Source organism: Tursiops truncatus, chromosome X, assembly GCF_011762595.2.
Source record: "Tursiops truncatus isolate mTurTru1 chromosome X, mTurTru1.mat.Y, whole genome shotgun sequence".
In the NCBI taxonomy this organism is placed as follows: Eukaryota; Metazoa; Chordata; class Mammalia; order Artiodactyla; family Delphinidae; genus Tursiops; species Tursiops truncatus.
In genome coordinates, this window is record NC_047055.1 from 21,467,848 (window position 1) to 21,475,594 (window position 7,747).

Genomic DNA, 7,747 nt, shown 5'->3' on the forward strand with positions numbered 1-7,747 from the left:
AAATCTATAAAAATCTATAAATGGTTGATTCAGCTTCACTATTAAATCTTAAAAATGGAAAAAATACACTCCTATTCCATGTTCTAGAATTCTCAGTGATAGTTTGGTCTATGTTCTTCAAAGAGAAATCATAAAAGAGAACATTTTTTGTTAAAGCAATGAAAGTAAAATGTTGTCTTCAAAGAGCACTTACAATTTAACATAGATATTTAATGGGAATAAAGCATTACTCTTATAGAATGACCTAGTTGCTTGGAAAAATTCACAAGTGAAAAAATTGTCAGTGAGGCCTTTGGATTCTTATTTTATATCCACATTACTCTAACCATTCTTTCTGTACAGAGATTTATAAGGCCTGCAGAAAGCAAATGGAATACAGAGGTATTTATCGTTGAATCTGTTAAATTCAACCTTCTTTAGATATTTTCAAGGGTTAGCTTTATTACTGAGCCTTGTATCACTAATAAGGAAGTATTGTTACTATAATAATCGTCTACTATTGAATGACATTAGCTAGAACACACATAATACATTTATTAAATATTTTAAAAGGTATTAGTAATCAGTGTATCAGTAACCCCACAACATATTCTCTTCATATATTTAATTGGTAGAATCATTTTATTTTTTAAAAAATCATTCAATGATCCTTATATTTTGGAGGAAGAAGCCATGCCTTATATTCTCAAATAAAATTTTATTGGATTTAGGGCAAGTAGAAAATTGAAAACTTCAAGCAATAGCAAGTTTTTAAATTACAGAAACAAAAATAATAAGGATAACGTAAGAAATATACTTGGTTAAATATTGCTTAATATATCTTCTGTGTATAGCTCAATTTTTAAAAATAAAAATTATAGTTTGTAACTTTTTGGAGCAGGCAGAAACATCAATTAAATGTTATGGCTGAGTGTGCCCCCCCCCTTCATATGTTGAAGACCTAACACCCAGTACCTCAGAATGAGACCACAGATAGAGCCTTTAAAGTGGTAATTAATGTTAAATGAGGTCATATGGGTGGGCCTTAATCCAATATCGCTGGTGTCCTTATAAGAAGAGATAATTTGGACACACAGAGAAACACGAGGGTTGCACATACACAGAGGAAAAACAAGTGAGAACACATTGAGAAAGGGTGTGTCTGAAAGCAAAGGAGAGAGGCCTCAGGAAAAAAAACCAAAAACAATAAAACCCTAAAACTATTAACACCTTGATCTTGGATTTATAGCCTCCAGAAATGTGAAAAAAAAATTTTTTTGTTAGTTAAGCCACCCAGTCTGTTGTATTTTCTTATGGCAGCCCTAGCAGTAAAATACAGCAATCTATGAGTAAGCCAGTTTAGTAATTAGGTAAAGAGCTATTTGCTGGGTGAGGTATGATTTATATAAATAATGTATAAATGAACAGTATCTAAGATAAATAAGTTGCTAACTGGATGTTGATCAAGAATCTAGTTGAGTGTCACTAACAAGAGGCAGACTAGGAAGCTTAAGGTCCTCAATCTCCTACAAAGACCCTGAGTTAACAACAATATATGGACCAGAATACCAATGTGAGAACTCTACAGACCAGCTGAGAAGTTACAGCACTCTGATGAAAGTAAAACCAAAAAGGGATTTCGAAATTGGTAGGAAAGTTCATGACATTTGGCATGCTCATCTGTGCCCCTTTTCCTATTTAACCTAGCATGGCATTACCAGGAGGAAACCTCCCACACCAAGGATCCTCTGTCAGGACAGAAATGAGTGAACTGAGTGTCAAAAGTTCTACCTAGTCTGTAGGCTGACTGAGTGAGTGGTGTCTTTTTCACCTGACTCAGAGCAGTGACAGGACTGGTGCATTTTTTTGGAATCCACTGAAAACACACAATTGTTATGGCATATTTAGAGCTGCAGTTCTGCAGGCAGATGCCAAGGGGAACAAGAGATTATGGGCTTCTGGGAAGGAAGAGGAACAAGCTCTTAGGATTTTGAAATGATTCAAAGCACACATGAGCCCAGAGAAGATACATTCTGAGAAATGGTTTGGGAGGTCCTAGAATAACTAGCTGAGTTGATAAGTGAAAGTCTTCCCTTGCATGAAGCCAGTCTGAAAAGACTGGAAGAGGTGGTGGTTTTACAAATTCCTAAGTCCCTACAACAACAATAAAATCACCAGAAATAGAAAGAAACAGGGAAACATAACCCATTCAGAGGAATAAAATAAAACTCTAAAAGCTGATTCTAAAGAAATGTGCATCTATGAACTGCATGGATAATAATTTAAAATAGCTGTCACAAAGAAGCTCACTGAGGTGGAGGAGAACACAGGTAAATAACTAAATAAAATCAGAATAATGATGTGTGAGCAAAATGAGAAATACGAATGAAGAGATAGAAATTATAAAAAGAACCAAACAAATTCTGGAGTTAAAATTTACAGTAATTGGACTGAAAAATGTATTACAGTGATTCAACAGCAGGCTTGATTAGGCAGAAGAAAGAATCAATGACCTTGAAGACAGGACGTTTGAAATCATCAAGTCAGAGAAGGGAAAAAAAGAAGAGAAGTGAAGAAAGACTAAGAAACCTCCTTTGTGAAACAGGAGACTCATATGCATTGTGGAATTCTCAGTAGGAGAAGTGACAGAGAAAGGAGCAAAGAGCTTGTTGGTAAAAATAATGGCTGTAAAAGTCCCCAATCTGAGAAAAAACGTAACAAAAAATTCAAGAATCTCAAAGAACTCCAACCAGGATTATTCCAAAGGGACCAACACTGAGACACATAAACAGACTGTCAAAAGCCAAAGACAAAGGCAGAACCCTGAAATCAGCAAGAGAAAAATGATTGGTCATACACAAGGGATCTCCCATGAAGTTATAAGCAGATTTCTCAGCATAAACTTTGTATACTGGAAGGAAATGGGATAATATATTCAAGGACTGAAAGGAAAAAAGAAACTGTTAACCAAGAATACTGTATTTGTCAAAACTGATTTCCAAAATGAAGGAGAAATTAACTTCTCCAGATAAACAAAAGATGAGGGAGGAAGTTTATTACCACTAGTTCTGCTGTGTAAGAAATGCTAAAGGGAGTCCTTCATGGTAGAAAGAAAGGACCCTAGACAGTAACATGAAGCCACATGAAAATATAAAGTTTTCCAGGAAAGGTAAGCACATGAATAAATACAGTAACCTATAAAAATGCACTGTGCAAAATTTTACTTTTAATGCATATATAGAATTTAAATGGCAATATATTATATTTTAATGGGTATACAATATAAAGATGCAGTTTGCAACATTGATAGCATAAGGAGTGGAAGTAGAGCTATATATGACTAGTTTTTGTATGTGACTGAAATTATCAGTACAAATAGAATGTTATAACTTTAAGTTGTTTTATGTAATTGCAATGGTAAGCACAAAGAATATATCTATAGAATATTTGCAAAAATGAATGTCACCACAAAAAAAGCAATGACATACAAAGGAAGGCAGCAAGAGAGGAAAGGAGAGACAAAAATCCCCAAACATACAGCAATTAACAAAATGGTAATAGTGAGTCCTTACCAGTAACTACTGGTAAGTTAAATGAATTAAACTCCTAAATCAAATGGTATATATTGGCTAAATGGATTTTTTTTAAGTAGAATCCAACTATATGCTGTCTATAAAAAACTCACTTTACTTTTTCTTCTTTTTAAAAAATTTTCATTGGAGTATAGTTGATTTACAATGTTGTGTTAGTTTCAGGTACACAGCAAAGTGAATCAGTTATACATATACATATATCCAGTCTTTTTTTTTTAAGTTCTCTACTCAATACTTTGTAATGGCCTATATGGGAAAAAACTCACTTTAGATTGATAGGCACACATAGGCTGAAAATTAAAGGATGGAAAAAATATTCCATGTAAATAGTAAGCAAAGGAGAGTAGGACTGGCTAAATTAATCTCAGACAAAATAGACTTTAAGATAAAAACTGTCACATAAGACTAAAAGTTTTAATTCCCAAGAAGATGTAACATTATAAATATATGTGTACTCAACATCAGAACACCTAAATATATGAAGCAAACATTGACAGATATAAAGGGAAAACTAGGTTGTGATATAGTAATAGTAGGAGACTGCCATACCCTACTTTCAATTGTGCCCAGAATAACCAGACAGAAGATAAAGAAGCAGAGTACCTGCGTAACTCTATAGACCAAATAGACCTACCAGATATACAGAATACACAACAGCAGAATATACATTCTCTTTAGATGCACATGGAGCATTATCCAGGATAAACATGTTAGGCCACAAAAAAGTCTCAATTTTTTTAAAGATTTGAAATTATAGAAAGTATCTTTTCTGATCACAAAGGGGGAAACTAAAAATCAATAGCAGAAAATGGGAAAATACCAAAATATGTGGAAAACAAGCAACACACCCTTTAACAACCAATGTGTTAAAGACATTACAAGGGAAATTAGAAAATACATTGAGACAAATTAAAACTTAAACACAACATACCAAAATTTATGAAATGCATTGAAGGCAGTCCTAAGGGGGATATTTATAGCTATAAATGCATACATTAAAGAAAAGAAAGATTTCAAATCAACAACATAAGTTACACCTCAGAAAGCAGAATAAGAACCAACTAAACTCAAGGCTAACAGAAAGAAGGATGTAATAATGATTAGAGAAGAGATAAATGAAATAGAATTTAGAATAAAACAATAGAAGAAACTGAATGAAATTAACAGTTAATTTTTGGAAAAGATCAATGAAACCAACAAGGCTTTAAGCTAGATTAACTAATAAAAAGGACAGAAGACTCAAATAAGTAAAATCATAAATGAAAGTGGGGAGATTAAAACTGATATTACAGAAATAAAAAGGATTATAAGAAAATACTATGAACAACTGTATGCCAGTAAATTGGATGATCTAAAAGAAATTGATGTTCCTAGAAACAACCTACCAAGACAGAATCATGGAGAAATAGAAAATATGAACAGACCAATTGTGAGTAAGGAGATTGCTAGATCATATTATTGTATGTTTATAATATGTTTACTTGTGTGGGAAGCTATACTTATCTATGTTTATCTTTGTAGGAAACTGACAACTGTATTCCAACATAGCTGTACCATTTTGCATTTCCATCAGCAATGAATGAGAGTTCTTGTTGGTCTGTTTCCTCACCAGTAGTTGGTCTTGCTAGTTATTTGGATTTTTCCAAAGATGTGTAGAGATAACTAACTTAAATTCACAACACCGTAATTACAAATGATGCTGATCATCTTTTCATATGATTATTTTGCATCTGAATGTGTTCTTTGGTGAAGTATCTGTTTATAATTTTGTCCATTTGTGGGTTGTTTTGTCACATTGTTTTAAAAAGTTCTTTGCATATATTGGATAGAAGTCCTTCATCAGATGTGTGTTTTGCAGATATTTTCTCTCAGTTTGTGTCTTGTTTCTTTCACTCTCTGAACTGTGTTTTAAAGGAGAATTGCTTTTCTGTTTTAATAAAATCCAACTTAATTGTTTTTCTTTCAATGATCTTGCTTTTATGTTGTACTGAAAACTTATCACCAAATCCAAAGTCACTGAGATTTTCTCCAAGTTTTCTTCTACACTTTTTATAGTTTTGCATTTTAAATGTAGGTTTGTGATTCCTTTTGAATTAATTATGTTGAAATATGTAAGGCCTTTGTCAAGATTCATTTTGTTTGGTTTTTACATATGAACATTCAGTTGTTCCAGTGACCTTTTTTGGAAAGGCTCTCTTTTCTTGTTGAATTACCTTTGCTCCACTGTAAAGATCAATTGGTTATAAGTGTGTGCATCCATTCCTGGAATTTCTATTCTTTTCCACTAACGTATGTGACTGTTATTTCACTAATACAACATTGTCTTTATTACTGTAGGTTTATATTGAGTCTTGAAATCAGATAGAGATTCCTCCAACTTTGTTCTTCTTCAGTATTATGTTGGCTATTCTAGGTATTTCCCTTTCCATATAATCTTTAGAAACAGTTTATTGACATCTACAAAATAACCTCATGGTTTTGATTGGAATTGTGTTCAGTCTAATGATCTAGTTAGGAATTTTTGATATTTTAATAAGATAGCATCTTCCAGTTTGTGAAAATAAAAAAATTTCCCAATTCATTTAAATCTTCTTTGAAATTTTTCATCAGACATACTAGTTTTGCACATTTTGATCCTGTACCTATTTTATTAGATTTATGCCTAAGTACTTTATTTTGGGGGATGTTATTACAAATTGTATTGTTTCTTTTTTTTAATTTCAAATTGTTCATTGCTTGTATATGGAAAAGCAAATGATTTTGTATATTAGCCTTTTATCCTACAACTTTGTTATACTTACTTATAAATTCCAGGAGTTTTTTTTTTTTTGATTATTGATCCTGAGGAATTTTATAAATAAATAGCTTTGTCATCTTTGAACAGAGGCAGCAACAAAGACAAAGTTGTCTTTTTTTCTACCCTCCCAGTCTATGTAACTTCTATTCCCTTTTATTGTCCTATTACACTAGCTACTACTTCCAGGACAATGTTGAGTAGGAGTGGTGAGAGAGGACGTCCTTGCCTTGTTACCATGCTTAAAGGAAAGCATTTATTTTCTCACAGTTAATTAGCATGCTAGCTGTAGCTTCTTGTAGATATTATTTATCAAATTGAGGTAGTTTCTCTCTATTCCTAGATTCCTAGTTTATAAGCATTTTTTTCATGAATGGATGTTGTTAGATTTTGTCAAATGCTTTTTATACATCAACTAATGTGATTATATAGTTTTTCTTCTTTAACCTACTGAAGTGGTGGGTTCCTTTGATTGATGTTCAAATGCTGAAGCAGCTTTGCAAACCTTGGAAAAATCCCAATTATTTGTGCTATGTAATTCTTTTATTACATGTTGGGTTTTATTCACTAATACTTAATGATTTTTGCATCTACGTTCATGAGAGATATTGAACTGTATTTTTTTCCTTGTAATGTATTTATCTGGTTTTAATATTAGTGTAGTGCTGGACTCAGAATGGGTTAGGAAATGCTTTCTCTCCTCCTATTTTCTAGAAAAAAATTGTGGCAAATTAGTATCATTTCTTCCTTAATTATTTGGTACAATTCACTAGTAAAGCCATCTTGTCCTGATGTTTAATATTTAGAAATTTATTAATTATTTATTCAATTCCTTTAATAGATACAGTCCACTTCGGATTATCCATTTTTCTTTTTGTGAGGTTTTAGTAGTATTTGTCTTCCAAGGAGTTGGTCCATTTTATCTAAGTTGTGAAATGTGTGGGCATATCATTTTATGGTCCATAGTCATAGCAGTGATGAACTCTCCTTCTTCTCTTTTTTATTGGTTTTCCTGGTTAGAAGCTTATCAATATTTTTGATCATTTGAAAGAACCAGATTTTGGTTTCATTAATTTGTCTCTATTGTTTTCCTGGTTTTATTTTCATTGATTTCTGGTGTAATATTTATTGTTTCTTTTCTAATCATTGCTTTTGGATTAATGCTGTTGTTTCTCTAGTTTCTTTCTAAAGGCAGAGGCTTAGATTATTGATTTTAGATATTCTCTTTTAATATACAAATTTTCGTGTTCTATACAAATTTCCTGTTCCCCATAAGTTATACTTTTGCTATATTCTCCCTAAATTTTGAAAACATATTTTAATTTTAAATATACTTTAATTTTTAAAGTTTCTTTTGAGACTTGTTCTTTTTATATTATTT